The following is a 15,933-nucleotide window of genomic DNA, read 5'->3' as shown; positions in this document are numbered from 1 at the left end:
ACACCACTGGTAATTAGAAAGGGCTCAGATAGTGATATATATGTAATATATATATGTGTGTGTGCGTGTAAATTGATGAGCCCAGACAGATTGCCTGGGAGCCACTTCAACTAATAGCAGCATTTCTCACACTTCTTCAGTATTTCTGTCTTCTAAGTATTTTTGACTTTGTAACATCAAGGATCTTGGTAGCCTGAGCCCTACCTCTGCCTCTCCCATCACTTCCCTGGGTGATCCTGAGCAAGTTACTTCATTCATTTTAACTGGATGCTGTCGTGAGAAAAGGCTTGTCGGGCTGGGCTGTGAGTCTGCACTTGTTCAATCCTTTTTCAGGCAAATCCCTGTTAATTCCAGTGGGAATCTTCTCTGTGGGAACACTGCAAGGATTGCCACAACTGCATGTGATTAAAAGGTGCCAGCATTTGGATAAAGATTCTGGTCACGTGAAGGTTTATTATTAGAATGTGCTATTGATAGTTATTTTCTTGTTTGCCATTTGAACAAATCCCAAAAGGCCCTTCCTCAGTCTTCCCTCTGATTCCAGTCACAGCAGGCATTGCCAAGACAGTCTGTATTTCTCTGGCAGCTCTTCTGAGTCCAGTCAAACTTTGGGCAAGTTTTGACCATGAAGGAAAAAGCAAAAAATGACGTGTGATATTTTTTTTCCCCTCCTACCATTTTGAAGGCAAAAATGAGCAGGTAGATACAGTTTCCCAGAAAATGTTATGTCCTTGTTCCCATCCTTAACAGCCCAAGAGAAGGTGACCAGGCTGGTTTATATGCAGGACAAATCCAGACAGATGTGATTCTTCAGCAGAGGAGAACAGAGACAGTTTTTAAATAAGTCTCACAAGATTCTTAAGAATATTGGAAATATATGGAATGTGGAAATCCTAGATTAGAATGTGAGCGTGCCTGATTTACATAGCTTTGTAGAGTGAATATTGCTATTATAATTAAAGCAGTGACAGCCACTGATTAAGCAATATCCTTTTAGATGCAGGAGTACTATAAAAATACAAGAAGAGTCAGACAAAAATGATTGGAACTGTGACAAAAAACCAACAAATATTATTATTATTATTATTACTACTATTATGTTCCACCTGGATTCTACAATCTCTCCCATTCATTTTTGATCCTCAGGAGGCTGAGACAAGCTCTTGACATGTGGGAAGAGGGGGGAAGGACATGATTTTTTAATGTTATCTTCAAAATTGAGAAATAGCTCTGAAAATACTTGTGACCTCTTTTTATTTACTCATCTGTACACGTTTTCTTGCAAGTGTCCAGTGCTCTGCTCTGGTTGACAAGGTGGGGATCAGTCACAGGTTGGACTTGACGGTCTTGGAGGCCTTTTCCAACCTAACTGGTTCTGGGATTCTGTGAACTGGTGCTTTCTGTTTCACCCCTTAAAATTCCACGTATGTTCTTTGATGGGAAGAAAAAAAGAGATACTTTAGCCAAGAGAAGTTAAAATTTCCCCCCAAAGCAGCATGCAGAACAGTCCTCTATTTTTATGAAAATTATGGAAGTGCAAGCTTAATATCATGACATAAGATGGCCAGTTATTAGTACTTGCAGACAGTGATACTGTTTCATGTATTTCATCCTGAAAAAAAAAAGTCAAGTCACCTCTACTTGCTATCTCCCTGGGCTTACCCACCAGTCCCAATGGTTTATTCCTTTTTTTGTCCCTGATATGTGGTGTCTTAATGTAGGTTTGCCACCCCCACAAAGATATTATTCTCCTCAGAATAAACAGTGGTCCAAGAATTCGTGGTTTAGGGACTGAGAATCAAAGTAACCTATTTCTGCTTCTTTCACTAACAAAGAAGTTTCTGGTATAAATAAGCAAGAAAGGCAGGAGCAGCGTGGAGCAAGCACACTTGGATTGAAGTTGGACTTCAAAGTGAGGATAACATTTTCTAATCCATCCCTGACCCAGATCCTCATGGATATGTAGCTGTTTTACTCTGATGCTTAACTAGTTTTAAGGATGTGGGCACAGATGATTCAGGAGGACGTGCAAATACCTGTCCTCCAAACTGCCTGTGGTTGGTGTGTCCACTTTTGCTAAGGAGAAAATACTGAAGGGAGTATAATACAGTGCATACAGAGAAATGAGAACTCTGTATGAGCTCAGGAGACTTTCTAGAAAGCACCCAGAGCCTGGTGCCAGCAGTGGTGCAGTTTGGTATCCTGGTATTCACACATATTTCTGGTTGCAGCAGTAAGTGTAGAAAGGAGGATTCAGCAGCACAGTGAGGGACAAACATCCCATCATAGGGGAGGGGACCATCCCAGTTTCCATTTCAGGCAGGAGAAGGATTTTACAGTGAAGTTAAAAATTTCCTTTTCCAGTCCATCAGTAAGAAACCCTAAGCAGGAGGATGGAATACTGTCCTGGATGTAATCACTTATTAATACACAGGGGATTTTGATTATAAGCCGTGCCCATTGAACAGCAAAGGCACATTAACATTATGCAAATCCCAGCCCAAGGATGGCAATCTAAAACCTGAGACCTTGGAATATTGTGCAGGAGAAGCCTATTTACATTAGGGTTTAATAGATTATTTCCTCTGTGTGTCTGCTCTGCACCAACAGAATCCATGGAGTTGAATATAAAGGAAACCATTAACAACTCTGCAAACTGTGCTTCCATCTCTGAGTTCCACTGACATTAAAAACCCTTTCCCCCAGCTTTTGCAGTTCATTGCCATGCAGCAGAAAAAACTCTTTGCTGGCCTGGCTCAGTGTTGCACTGCATGTTTCTCATTCAAATACTTTCTCTCTTTTTTTGTTTTTCCTCTCCCTTTTTTTAAATTTTCTGTGAATACTTACTGCAAGGAATATTTCCAGTAAAGTGCTAAGATCTAGATGATGTAAATCTTTATTATATATAAAGTGTAGGCAGACCCAACATCTTGGCCCCTGCTGTGTTATGGTATGGTTTGACCCTTGCAATGTTTTAGGTCCTCCCTGTAATAACAAGGATTAAATTGATGTGCCTACAAAGAGATTATGGGAATGAATTACACAGGGGATTAGGGGGAAATCTCATTTCGTGCAGCCATCAAAATAAAACCTTAGAAAAGCAGCCTTCCTTTTCTCCCTCATTGGGCCAGATCCTTAAATGTCCTACAGCTGTAAGAGGACTGGAAGGGACCAGTGAACCCAAAGTTAACCTATATTGCCATCAAAACTCTAAACAATCTATCCTGGAAAGGTCATTTATGCTGGCAAACGTGAACATGAGTCAGTGCCACGTGTCTCCACGTGTCCCACCCTCCCAACCCCTGATGTGAGCAGGCAGAGACAGAACGAGCTGTGGAAAAGCTCTTGCTGGTTTCTAGTAAGCAAAATACAACAATACAAATTCCTTCTCCTTTGGAGAACCTTAAAATACTTTACAAACAATACGTTCCCCGGCACATCTGGGAGAGCAGATATTTTTGTGTTTATGTTGTGGAGAGCTAAACTAAAACACGTTCCACTTGTCAAGGGTACCCGGAGAATCAAAACAAATAAATTATTGCCAAGAACTTGTGCTGTAACTACAAGGAGAGCCACCCCAATGGTTAGGTTTGGTTGAGTATTTCCCAGTAAAATACACTCATCACACATCTGTGGAGCTCCTTCCACGTCAAGGACCTCGGACTCCTTTAAAAACTGAGACAATTCAGCAATAACAATCCCTCCCCTGAAGTGCAGCCATATTAGGAATGAAATGTAGCCACTGTTCAACAATCCAGCTCTGTGTAATAATCTCTGACAGAAAGTGAACGGGGACAAAATTGAACTTGGGGAAAAACTATTAGCTGATATGCATTGTACAATAATTTAAGCAGTAAATTGTGGAGAACAGAAAACTCGTCCCAGCATTTGCTCTCTTTTCCCTTCACACTTCCCATTTGGTTTGCATAAATCTACTTCCATTGCAATTGTTCTTCCATCACTTTTTTTTTTTCTCTTATTGAGGATTCCACATCCAGCTCCAAAGGCTGCATCTAGCTGCATCAACTTTTTTTCTTTTTTTTTCGTAGCTGGAGGGTTTGGCTGGACACTGTGGCCACAAAGATCCACTTGGATTTTGGAGAGCCAAATCCTCCCTCTTTCTTTCCACTTCCTCCCTCCACCAACACAAAGTTATACAGTCCCATCCAACTCTGAGTGTTTTGGAACTGATAACTTCTCTGCCTTGCACAGAATGATTCAGAAGGGTGGGTTGTCTTTTCACAGAGAACTGTAAAGGTCCTTTAGCTTTTAATGTCAGGCAGGAACTCTACTCCAGCTCTGCACTCTCTGCTTTACAAGTGCATGGTAACAGCCTTGTTACCTGTTAACCTTTTGGGAACAATCCTGCTTTTTCTCCCAGGCAATCAGAGAAAGGGAAAGAGCAAAAAGGATCTAAAGGATAAGGGGGGAAAGAGAGGCTGGGGGTGGCCTCGCTGAGCTGGTGAGGGACAATGTTACACCCCCTGGTGTAACATTTCTGTGATAAGTGTTAATGGGTTTTAAATGTTGGCTGTTGGGGCATAACCCACTGTCTACACAGAGAAATAACTCCTAATTTTCATTTGCTCACACAAAAATAGCTGCCTTCGAGTGTCTCCCTCCCGAGCAGCAGCTGCAGGGAGTGTGTGTGAGTGGGAGAGAGGTGCTGCAGTCTGGCTGGCTCGGGCATCCAAGGCAGGAGAGAGCATCCTGAACTCACAGTAGGCTGCTCTGTGGGAGGAGGAGTGAATGTCCTTCCCTCCCTGATAACAGGATAAATGCCAATCCCACACACTGGGGTGTGTTCTGGGGTGGCTTTGTTGGTACAAGCTTTTACCATGGGCTGCCATGGGAGAGGCACCTCTGCTTGTGACCCACTCTGCTTCCCTGGATTGGGCTTGAAAGTCAATATATATTTGTCTGCATGTGCCTGTAGGTGTGCATAAATCACACAGCTAGAAGTCCTTGCACTGCCATAAGTAACTACTGGTTTGTCTCTCTTGTTTTCTTTTTTTCTTTTTGGAAACCCCAGCTGATGCAAACAATACATTTAACGTATTTAGTATTTATGTTGTAGCTTGTTCTTTTCGAACTCGTGGCTCCAACAATGTCTGTAGAGGTATCTTGGTTCTCATCCACTTTTTAAACATCATTTTTTTCCTTCCAAATGAAACATAGATATTTATATCCACATCTACAGCCTGGACAGCACAGTAAAGCCTGTCCCTGACTCATTTCCTTGACATTTAGTTCTGAAAACCATCTCTGGCAATTTTAGAGGACCATGTGGTAGCCAGGGCCGTGTCCAAACCACCTGAGTTTGGACTGCCCTGTTTGCAGTCAGCACTGGGATTGTTAATTCCCTCCAGATGTCAACACTTCTCATCTGGAAGGGTCTAATGCCTTTGGTGCACCTTGTTAGCAGGCAGAGCCCTCCCAGAGGGGAAAATCCATGCAGGTTCTCCCTAGATAATATTTAAAATTGAGCTATGACAGATGACTGAGACAATACTTAAAACTCTCTCTTTTCTGAATACTATGTGGGAAGAGTGTGTGTTTCACATCATAATAGTCCAATGAAAGCTATAGGAAATTATTAAAAGGTGAATCAGCCATTTCAAAAATGAACCTGATACTGAGGTGTGCTGTTACTTCCGTGCTTATAATGCATTATTAAGATTTCCTGACCTTGCCTAGGAAAAACTGGATGTTAACAGTTACACAGAAGGTGAAAGTGTGTGGAATTCCAAGGATGGAACAACATGGCCTTGTTGGCTTTGGCAAAGCACAATCTTTGGTGATGGAAACCTGAGAAATGTGGGGTCCCACAAAGGCTTAGACCTGTGCTTATCTTTGTGTGTAACTCATGCACGTAAATTCTTACAGCATTTGGCCTGTGACAGGGTTGTTTCAGCACAGACTCTGTTCTGTAAAGCCCAGGGTGGAATCTTGTCCTTGCTGAAGACAGTGGGACTTTCTGTGGGAGCAAAGTTAGTTTTGGGAGCCAGCAGAGCTGCCCTGTAAGGGCTAAAATAGGAAATTAGCTACTCAGATGTTGTGAACTGCAAAATAGTTCACAACTGACTTCAGAGGGGAGAAAAAGGGATTCTTTGAATAGTGGCTTTATGGTCTTTTTCATGATTATATTATTTACTGTGGCATCATCCCAAGGCCCAAAGGAGGTTCCCATCCAAAGCTTCTTTATACCACAATTATACAAGCAATCGCTGCTTTGTTCTAACCATCTTTTGTATTTTTATATAAAGCTTTAAATTCAAAACCTTGAAGTAGTATAGGCTTGATCTGGAGCACTGCCACGCTCAGCACACCTGGTCCTAATACCAGTTCCACCACTGGTTTAAACCAGAGTGATGAATAAATCACTCATTTTCTGTTTGGTGTCACTCTCCAAGCTGTGTACTTCAAGTTTACACTGTGACAAAAGTCATGATTTTAAACTGCTTTTATTATGAGAGAGAGGAGTGCTAGAGCAGGAAGATTGCAACTATTTCAAAAACACAAGAAGTGTCTACTAACTGCCTGAAATATAAGACCAATTTTATTTTATATTTACTGCAAAAGAGCCATAAAACATCAAGCAGATGATGATGAGGCTGTTGGGACACAAGCATTTGGTTGGTGCATCTGCCATAAGCATGGGATGACAGAGTCACTGATCAGGATTTAATTTTAATTTCTTGTCCTAATTTGCATTTCCTATTACTGTTTGTTGCATTTCAGCCCTGTGGGTTTGGGATCTGACCAAAAGCCAATTGAAAGCTCTAAAACCACTAGAAGTCCAGCGTTTCTTTCTTTCTTTCCTCCAAAAAGTCAAACAAAAATAAACACCCTCCCTCCTGCTCTTTTCCCTTCACACATATATCCACTGGAAAAACGTCTGCTCCTCGGGAAACAGGCATGGATAACACAGGATCATTTGTGTCAGATTTAAAGAAGACTTTCATAGCTTTTCCTTTGGTCACTCTTAACAATGGAATGGATGAGGGTGAGAGTTTGTCACTCAAATAGAAAGAGAAGCATAGAAAAAAGGAGTAGCTTAATCCTGAGTACCTCACAAGAATGGCTTTGAATCTTTGTGTATGTGGGGGAAGAGCTTCCTTGATACCATCTGCTTAAAAAGAAAAAAAAAACCAACCACAAACCCACAAGTGAAGAATAGGGAACAGAACAGCTCATTGCCCTTGTACTCCCAGGGTTCAGTGAAACACAGGAATCAGCAGTGCTACAGAATTATAAGAAAGAGAGAAACAGATGAATTGGTGGTCCACCATTTCTCTGCTCTGTGATTATTTTAGGGAAAAATAACAGCCACAAGGAGTTTTATTTGGCGTCTGTAGCAGAATGAGCCCCAGTGGGACAGCGTAGCCTAGTTTTACGTGGCCGAGTAATGAGACAACCCAGTATGAGGAACTGGCACAAGCTGACAGGGGACCTTCATTTCTGTTTGAAATTTACGGCTTTTAAACAACTGACTAAGTTTGTTAATGTGGAGAAAGTCACAGTTTGTATTCCTGCCCGATCCAAGAAGTAGCTCTGTGATGGTTCCTTTCCACTTGCAGGGCCTGTGCAGAAAGTGCAGCTCACCTGCTTCAATATTCAAAACATGGATTTTCAAGCAAGATTCCGAGTTAAAACGTGTCAGGGAGAGAGAGTAGGGTTAAGAAATGATGCTTTACTTCCTCCAGAATGTAATTATAGGGAAGCAGTTCAGAACATCCAGATTTTGTTATCAAGCAGTCTAATTTAAACATAGTTCCATCCCCAGACAATAAATAATGTACATGTGGTGGGCATGAGTCATCACACTTGCACCAGTGTCTGTGGAGCTCCCTGCTTTGCATGATTTCTGCATTAAAATGTAAATGAAAACCAGTTTTTTATTAGAATTTGAATTCAGGAGAGAGGTCATTTATAGACGTTACTTGGATTGGTTTAGACCTTCTCTGAGGTCACAACCACCTGTTGGGCTACGGGGCTGTGAAGCAAAGGGAGGGAGGGGGAGAAGGGGAAGCTTTGGCCGTGTTTTTTGAGGGGCGAGCCCGCAAATCGTTGTACGAATCAGCGTGCAAATCAGCGTGCAAATCAGCGTGTTGCCATCTCAGAGCTGTTTCGGTGTCAGTCTGGAGGGGCAGGCTCCGCTGCTGCAGCAGCCGGGGACCACCGGGTGCGCAGACGAGCTTCAGAGTCCTCTCTGAGCGCGGAGCCGGGAGGGCTCGCGTTGCTCTGCCTGTGCGTGTGTCTTGGCGTCACGGCTTAAAAAAAAACCCTCCAGGTTTCCACCGCTCCAAGGCGTGCGCTTAGTCCCGTGCCTAAACTCCAGCTGGACGGACAGCCCTCGCCTAGCCGGGGCTGCTTCAGTCTGTGCTGAGAACGCGGAACTCGGGCTCTGGGGCCGTTCCCGGGCTGAGCCCAGGGATGCCCGCGGTGCTCACACCTCCCTCCCTCCTTCCCTCCCTCCCTCCTTCCCCCGCTCCCGCACTCGTGCGGGACGGACGGGCAGGTGCGGGGAGGGCAGGGCAGCCCCGACTCTCCCGAAGGGCGTTTTCCCAAGGAACCCGGAGCCAGGAGGGCGTTCAGCTCTCTGATCCCTCCGATTAAAGCGTCCCCGGCGGGGATCGTTTCTTACTGGGCTGCTGGGTGCTCCCAGAGTAATTTAAAATCGCCGAAGCCCTGTTTATTAATATAATGCTCTTAAAATTGGAAGTACGCGTTAATCCCCGGTGCCGTCGTAGCGATGTGGGGGCTGAGGGGGGGTAAGAAGGAGAGCGGGGCGGGCGCGGGTCGGTGTTCCCGCCGGGAGCCGGGCAGGGACCAGCTCCCCTGGGACCCCCGGGCGGGGACAGCTGGGCACGGGGACCAGCCGCACTGTCGCCTCCTGGCTCAGCCACCCGCTCGCCGGTGACAGGGACCAGCGTGGCCGGGGAGGGCGATCCGCGGGCCCCGCACGGCTCCCGCACCTGCCCTGCCAGCTCCCCGCTACCTCCATCCCTCCTTCCATCCCTCCTTCCATCCCTCCAGCCCCCCCAGGAGGGCGGGGAGCGGCCGCGCAGTGCCGGCAGAGCCCGAGTAGCGCGAACCTCCCCGAGAGAGGAGGAGGAGGAGAGGAAGAGGGAAGGGGGTGCGCCCCGCGCCCCCCCAGGTTTCACCTCCAGCGGTGATGCCGCCAGCGCTGCCGGTACCCCCCACCCCCGGAGGACGCCGCCGGGCTTTCCCGAGGCGAGTGGCCACCTCCGGGCGGCTCTGCCCTTCCCCGGGCCGGGCAGGGCTCCGGGCAGCGATGTCCCGAGCAGAGCATCCCGCTCCCTGCGGGAGAGGAGCGCCGGGGCCCGGGGAAGTTCTCGTGCGGGGCAAGGGAAAAGCGGCGGCTCCAGCTGCTGGAAAGGGACACGCGTGGGAGCGGGAGGCACCTGGAGAGCCGGCCCAGGTGGAGGGAGAGCAGCTGGTTGGAGCGGAGGCGGGGGGAGGAAGGGAGAAGGTGGGGAAGCGGGCGGGGACAGGAGGGGATGGGTGGGGGAGCCGCAGAGCGGCGAGATGGGGAAGGAGGTGGCGGCGGCTCCTGTGCATCGGTGCCGGGGCTGAAGCAGCCGAGAGGAACAGGCACAGGCTCACAGCAGCACCAACGGAGCCGAATCCTTCGGGGGTTTGCCGTGCAACTGTTGGGAGAAGTGGCTGTGCCCGGGGAGCGACTCAGCGCAAGGTCAGGCGCGGGTTTGTGCGGGGCTTGTGGCGGATCGTCGGAGACCTGCGGGTGCCGTGCCCGGTTCCCGGAGCGGAGGAAAGCCCCTGGACGGGAGGAGAGCCTCTGGACGGGAGGAGAGCCCCCGGCCCGCGTTGGGATGCGCGGCCGCCGCCGTCTCTCCCCCACCCCGCGCATCCGCGTTTGGGAAACTTTGTGTGCTCCCGGGGCCGGGGCGGTGTTGTGCATCCCGGTGGACCGGGATGGCTTGTCCTGCTTGTTTGCCCTCCTCCGGGCTGCTGGCAGCGGGTTGATTATGTGTGTGTTTGCGTTTTGGATCAATATTTATTTACGGGGCTCAGGTATTAATCACTGGTGCCTCGGAAAGCTCATTAGCGGTGACTTGTTTCCATGACAACGGGACCCCTCGGAACCTTCGGGGTTATCCGTTTGCCCGATTTATTTATTTATTTATTTTCTTTTCATGAGGCTTGTTTGTAGTAGTGTCGTGTTTTGTCACCGAGGAGGAAAACAGACAAATAAACCCTGTCTGATCCTGTGGCCCCAGTTCGGTTTTCCTCTAACGCTCAATTATTTCCCCAGACTTAATTAACGGTACATGAATGGGATTAAGCAAGTGTGTGAGCGATACAAGATTTCTTAGTGCTTGCTTTGATGCCTTGCCTCCTTTAGCTATAGAGCTCAGACTAAGACTTGTCTCTTGTTCAGAGCACTCCTTAAGACACTAAAAGAGCGTGATGTTTGCTATCTTTTTGTTTGTGTATCATTCAGTAGCACAGAAGCCTTTGGGGAGCACAGTATTGCAGCTTTATTGCTACAGCAGAGCTGGGGATCAGTAGTGAGTTATTGTGTGACTCTGTCACCTTCCCGGGCTGTGACCTTGACAGGTCTCTTAAGTTCTTCATATCCCACCCTGCTCAACGTTGCTCTGAGCTAATCAAACAAAACACTTGGTCTAAGATTGAACACTGTTAAAACTGACCCTATGAGTATATTATTTTCTGTTTCAGGAGTAAACGTATCCTATCCATCCCATTTCCCCGATGGTATAGGTGAAAATTCCCCTTCTTAACTCCAGTCTTTATTTAACTCAGCACAGCTGGCTCTTCAGATAATGTGTGCTGTTATCACCCAGCTGAAAACAGTGGTTCTAATCCCGTTTTTGCTAACTACCAATCACTGCTCTCCTGGGTTACCTTCATCAGAGTCAGGTCAAAAGGAGAGTCTGAAATCTGTAGGAATATCTACTGCAAAAAGTGAAAAGATGCAAGAGTAAAGAAAGACAAGGCTGTAAAACTGAATGACAGTCTTGATCACTTGCCTTAGCATTGCAACGGGAGAGGGACTTAAGTGCTTCTTGAGAGCAAGCAAACACCCACTTTTAACTGAACTGTATGTTAGGTTGAACATCTGAAACTGTTCTACCAATTTGCCTAGTTTTGCAAGAAACATTTTAATCTATAGTGTTCTGTTGAGAAGCACTGTGTGTAAGAAATCTTTGAGAATATACAGTTCCAAACTAATATACTGCCTGAGAGATGTTCAGTTGTGACTGGTTTAGATTACAGGAGTAGGAAGTTATAATAGTAGGGGAACCTCAGTATGAAGCACACATTTTGCTTCTCTCTTGAAACACTCCTTTTAAGTGAATAAGCTTTTATAAAATAACTGTCTCTCTCATAGTGTGAGAAAGAGTCTCTCCCTGGCTCAGTCCAGCAAAGTGCTAAAACATGCCTTGTTCCAGATGCATTAGAGTAGGCAAATCATACTTCAAGCTTTTACCTAAACATCCTAAAGAATCAAGGCCTGTGACCTTGACTTTTGTATTCTGGTTTTTAGCAACTTGAGAGCGAGACATCTGTCCAAAAATACTGCTTGTGGGTTTGAGGGCCATTAACAGCCATTAGTTCCCAGTGAAGTGGTTCCACCACAATCCCATGAAGAGAAAGAAAGAAATCTTAGTCAGCATCTTGTCTCCTTTGGCTGTCATGGACTTAAATTTCCATACTGAATGATTAATTTTTTACTACTTAGTGCTGCACAGTCAATACAGGTGGAGAGGAAGTGGTCTATCCAGGCTTTACTCTGTGCTTTACGTCCTCCGTAAAGCTCAGTCTTTTATTACAGGTGCTATTAAGAAAGACAGATATTCCAGTTCAATTCTCAGACCCTGGTTGCCATGAGGGAAAAGAAACACTAATCTTAATTTTATTTTTTAAGACTGATAACTGGCAGTAAGAAAGATAATTCCTAAGAAACCCTCATTACTTCTAGAGATATTCTTCAGAACAAAAATCACTTAAGGTTGTAAGAAGGCAGCTGAGTATATGAGCTGTCAGTGATAAAGGTGTTCTGTTTGAGGGAGTGGAAAAAAGTACATAGACATGAAGGCTAAATCTGCAGATACGGATGATTATATTGGTTTACATTGTATTTTACTCAGCATTACAGCAAAGTAACTTGGCTATAATGTACACTGATTTTCATAAACAAAAATGCTTCTAGTGGTGTTTATATTCAAGGTACTGCCTCTTGCTCATGCTGCCTGTTGCTCATACTTTGCTCTCCTGGGGCAATAAGCTTAATATTGTTTGTTTCTGTGGTGTTGGAAGTCCCTCAACTGGGATGAGTAAGATGCAGGACCAGTATTTAGTGGAGGGGGTTTGTAAGTGATCTGCTCTGGACAAGCCACTTTGTCCCTCTGTTTTAACTTTTCCCTGGTCATCTTTTCTCTTATTTCTCATCACTCAGTGTTGCTTGTTTGGAGTGTAGGATCTCCAGGGCAGAGTCTTGCCCTGTGCATACCTTGTGCCCAAACAGATCTCTGCCAGAGCAGAAAAATGTCAGTGCAGCACAAGAACATGGAATTGTAGCCAATATTTTCCCTGTGTTGGTCACTGGGGTCTTTGTATGATCCCCAGTTACTGTCTGAGAGGCACTGAGGTGGTTGCAAATCAGTAGGAGGAGGTAAAGGAGGAGTTGCCTCCAGTGCTGGTTCTTTAACACTCCTTTTACTGAATATATTTGAAGAAAACAGCTTTCAGAGCAAAAAGTTCCCAGATCTGTACTCCAAGGACTTGGGAATAAAGAATGGCTCCTTCCTGCTTTTCCTGAACACCTGTTTGCTATCAGGTTGAATGTACTGGCCTTCTGGATGTAAAAATAAGGCAGCTATGAATTTAAAATAGACCTATTGGCAGCAGGAGGGGAGCAAAAACCAGCACTAAATATCCAAAGTGGTATCTTGATTTTCTTTTTCTCTCCTTTTTCTTTTTTTCCCCCAGTGTTTTTAGGAGGGAGAAGGGCAGATAAGTTTCCAGGTATACTTTTTGAGCTTATAAAATACACAGTTCATTTGACAGGAGTGAGTAATGATGTTAGGAAGGTATGAGAGCTGTTTTGGTGTTATTCCAGTTGGGAGCTCTATTATGTTCTTCATAAACTACTACAAAGGGTTTACACTTCAAAATGTGCTGTACTTGGTTCAGCTATGTTATTTTTTTGTTTGTTTTGTTTGGTCTTAATTTCAAAATCACTCTACTAATCAATACTGGTGCTTTCTGATAAAACAGTCTTTTAGATTGAGGCAGGGTTGTTGCCTAGGAAAGGTTTACAGATGAAAACTGACTTTTAAAGTGATCTTTTCTCTTATATCTGGTAGATTTACTTCCATCTTTCACCAGAATTTGACTGCTACACTTATGATAAAACAGAGAATGTATTTTTGTATATGAGTGGTAAAGTAAAACTCTTCTGTTTCAGTCATTTTAAACTTTTAAAAAGTGAGATTTCTTAAATGTGAAGGTGTAGAAAAGCTCCTTTCTGACCTTTCATTCGCTCACCATATTTTTAATGAAACTGTGTACAGTCATTTCAAAACTACTTAGACTTTTAAGGCCCAACTTTGAGAAGAACCCCCCAAAAATCAGTGTTTTAAAAGATTTATTCCAGAGGGAATAAAGAGACATCTCTAAGATGCCTCATGTTACACCCCTGCAAGTTCACAGGCACAAAGTCTCTTGTCCCTTTGGGAGTTTTGGACGTGTTTTCTGCTTGCAAAACAGGTGAAAAGAGACATCAGCTGAAATTACTTGTAAATTCAAGGGACTTGCTCTTCTGTTTGTTGCTCAGAGCACTGCTGGAGTGGAGCAGCACCTGAAGCAGTGCTTCTGCACTGCCTTTCCCCTTCAGCTGACGTGGCACAGCTTTGCTTTGGCAGCACAGCTGCTTTGCCCAGGCTGGGTTTTTGTGGGAGATAACGCTCTGCCTGGCTGTGCAAGGGAAGCCCGGGTGCAGATGTGTGATGTTCCCAGGGAATAAGGCAGGGAAAAGCCTCACCTGTGCATGTGCAGCAGCCCCAGCAGCCTGCCAGCTCCTCCTGCAGAGTCCCTGGGTTTGCAGGCTGACCTTTCCTCACTAGTGAGGCTTAGCAGGCCCACCCGATTTTCTCACTTTATGCCAGGATGTCTGATGTTGCAGACAGGGAGTCTGTTCCTGCTCTGTTTGGAGGCAAGGGCAGAATGCTCCCTGATTTCCATAGGAACAAGATGTATTCCTAAACATACTTCAGTAGCTGGAAGGAAACTTCCTAATAAAGAACCAGACTGTAACGTTACACAGAACATGAAGCATTGTTCGAGGCTTCAGAGCTCTGAACGTGCCTGCAGACCAGGCACTGCAAACAACAAATCCCAGGGCATTCCTGGCAGGACTGGGGAGAATTAGCAGCTCTTCTGCCCAGAGGCTTCAGCACCTTACTGACAAAATCCTGTTTATTCTGATGGATGCAATTCAAGCCCCTCAGGTTGTACCAGGACTGGAGCTGTAGAAGCTTTGGAGTGTGACATTGTTGTCGAGCAGGAAAGAAAGGTGGCGGGATTTCAATTTACCTGAAGAAGTTGGAACTTACCAGGGAGTTGGAAGTTACCAGGGGAAACTTGGGACTACAGTTCTGCTGCTTTGAGTTTTTCCTGCTCCAGCCAGAACGGTTTCTAACTAAAACTACTTCTTCTTCTTCTTCTTCTTCCTTTGGGTATTAATTTTTTAAGGTGGGGACCTTCCACCCCTCATCTTACTTTTACTACCATTCCTATGTGTCACTTTACAGTGAAACCTTTTTCTTTAGGAGAGGTTGAAATGAATTACCTAGAGCCTGTTGGAGGCAGTGGTTTCCAAAATGTAGCTCACAGATATCTGTGATTCCTTGCTTGCTTTCCATAATCCATATATTCCATTAATTTTGCCACTGTTCTGTCCAAAGAGAGCTGTCAAAGTGCAAGGAAGTGGTGGGAAGATGTAGATGGTGCATTTGCCATCTGTGTTGCATTCCCAAACATGAGGGCTCCAGGGCTGCTTTTTCACACAGTTTTCAGTTTGTGGTAGTCAGAAAATACCATTTTCTCTGGTTATCTCCCATCTCTGACTGGTTTGTTTTTGTGCTGAATGTCTGGGACATTGCATTTTTTTTCCCTGTAGTGTCTTAGCAGCATCAACACTTGTTAAATCCTTCTTCACCTACTCCCCTGCTGAATAATTACACTTCTATTTAAAAGCTTTGTCTTGTAAAGCACATGGCTGGCATGCTTTCCCATGATGTCCCTTCTCAGATAATTAATATTTTACCATTCAAAAATACAAGGAAAATTTTAGAGAGAAAAACTTTTCCAGGGAAACTGTGTCTACTTCAGACACTTATCTTGAATAGCAAATATAAGTGTTCAATATACATTAAAAAACAGAGTAGTGGTATGTCCTAATCTAGTTAAGGTTGAGTTCTTTGTTCCTGTCTTGCATGTCATTGGACAGAAAGCTGCCAAGATAATAGACCAAAGATACAAAAGGTTTCTATTTCTAAGGGCACGAACATCCCAAACTGCAGAACTTGAATACAGAACATTTTGAATTATTTGCTTGAAAGCTGTAAAAGAGAACACAAGAACATCCAGGAGTGGTGTCAGCCCAAAATTTCATAGTCCTGAAAAACTTCATCCAAAAGGAGGGGTGTGTTGCTGGAAATGGATGGAAACCTGAGCAACATCTTCCCGGGATGATTTTCATTGCTGTTTTGTGGCGGAAAATAAAATATAAAAAATACATTCATTCTTCTAAGATTCATCTCAATATTGAAACCATTTTTTATGCAGCCAGTTCAATGCAGCCATTCATGCTTGTTACCTCCTTTGAATGTGTGGAGTTTTAAGAGCAGCTCCCTGTGA

General features: G+C 44.9%; 1 protein-coding gene across 5 annotated transcripts in view; it reads left to right on the top strand.

The window, feature by feature from the left end:
- The window catches only part of SHISAL1 (shisa like 1), a 101,438-nt gene that overhangs the window by 38,654 nt on the left and 46,851 nt on the right, over nt 1-15,933 (top strand). For 3 of the 5 annotated variants that reach the window (XM_039382981.1, XM_039382980.1, XM_027730161.2), the window contains exon 1: nt 9,561-9,718. The exons of 1 other annotated variant lie outside the window; for it this stretch is intronic. The gene's annotated coding sequence lies outside the window, so the exon portion shown is untranslated. Of the gene's footprint in view, nt 1-9,146; nt 9,238-9,560; nt 9,719-15,933 lie in introns of those variants that run through there. One more of the 5 variants, XM_039382979.1, reaches the window with a different exon arrangement.

The sequence above is a fragment of the Pipra filicauda genome, unplaced genomic scaffold, assembly GCF_003945595.2.
Source record: "Pipra filicauda isolate LSUMZ 115617 unplaced genomic scaffold, ASM394559v2 scaffold292_size926685_pilon, whole genome shotgun sequence".
Taxonomy (NCBI): domain Eukaryota; kingdom Metazoa; phylum Chordata; class Aves; order Passeriformes; family Pipridae; genus Pipra; species Pipra filicauda.
The sequence above is the reverse complement of the archived record's forward strand: the minus strand, read 5'-3'. Positions and strand labels throughout refer to the sequence as shown.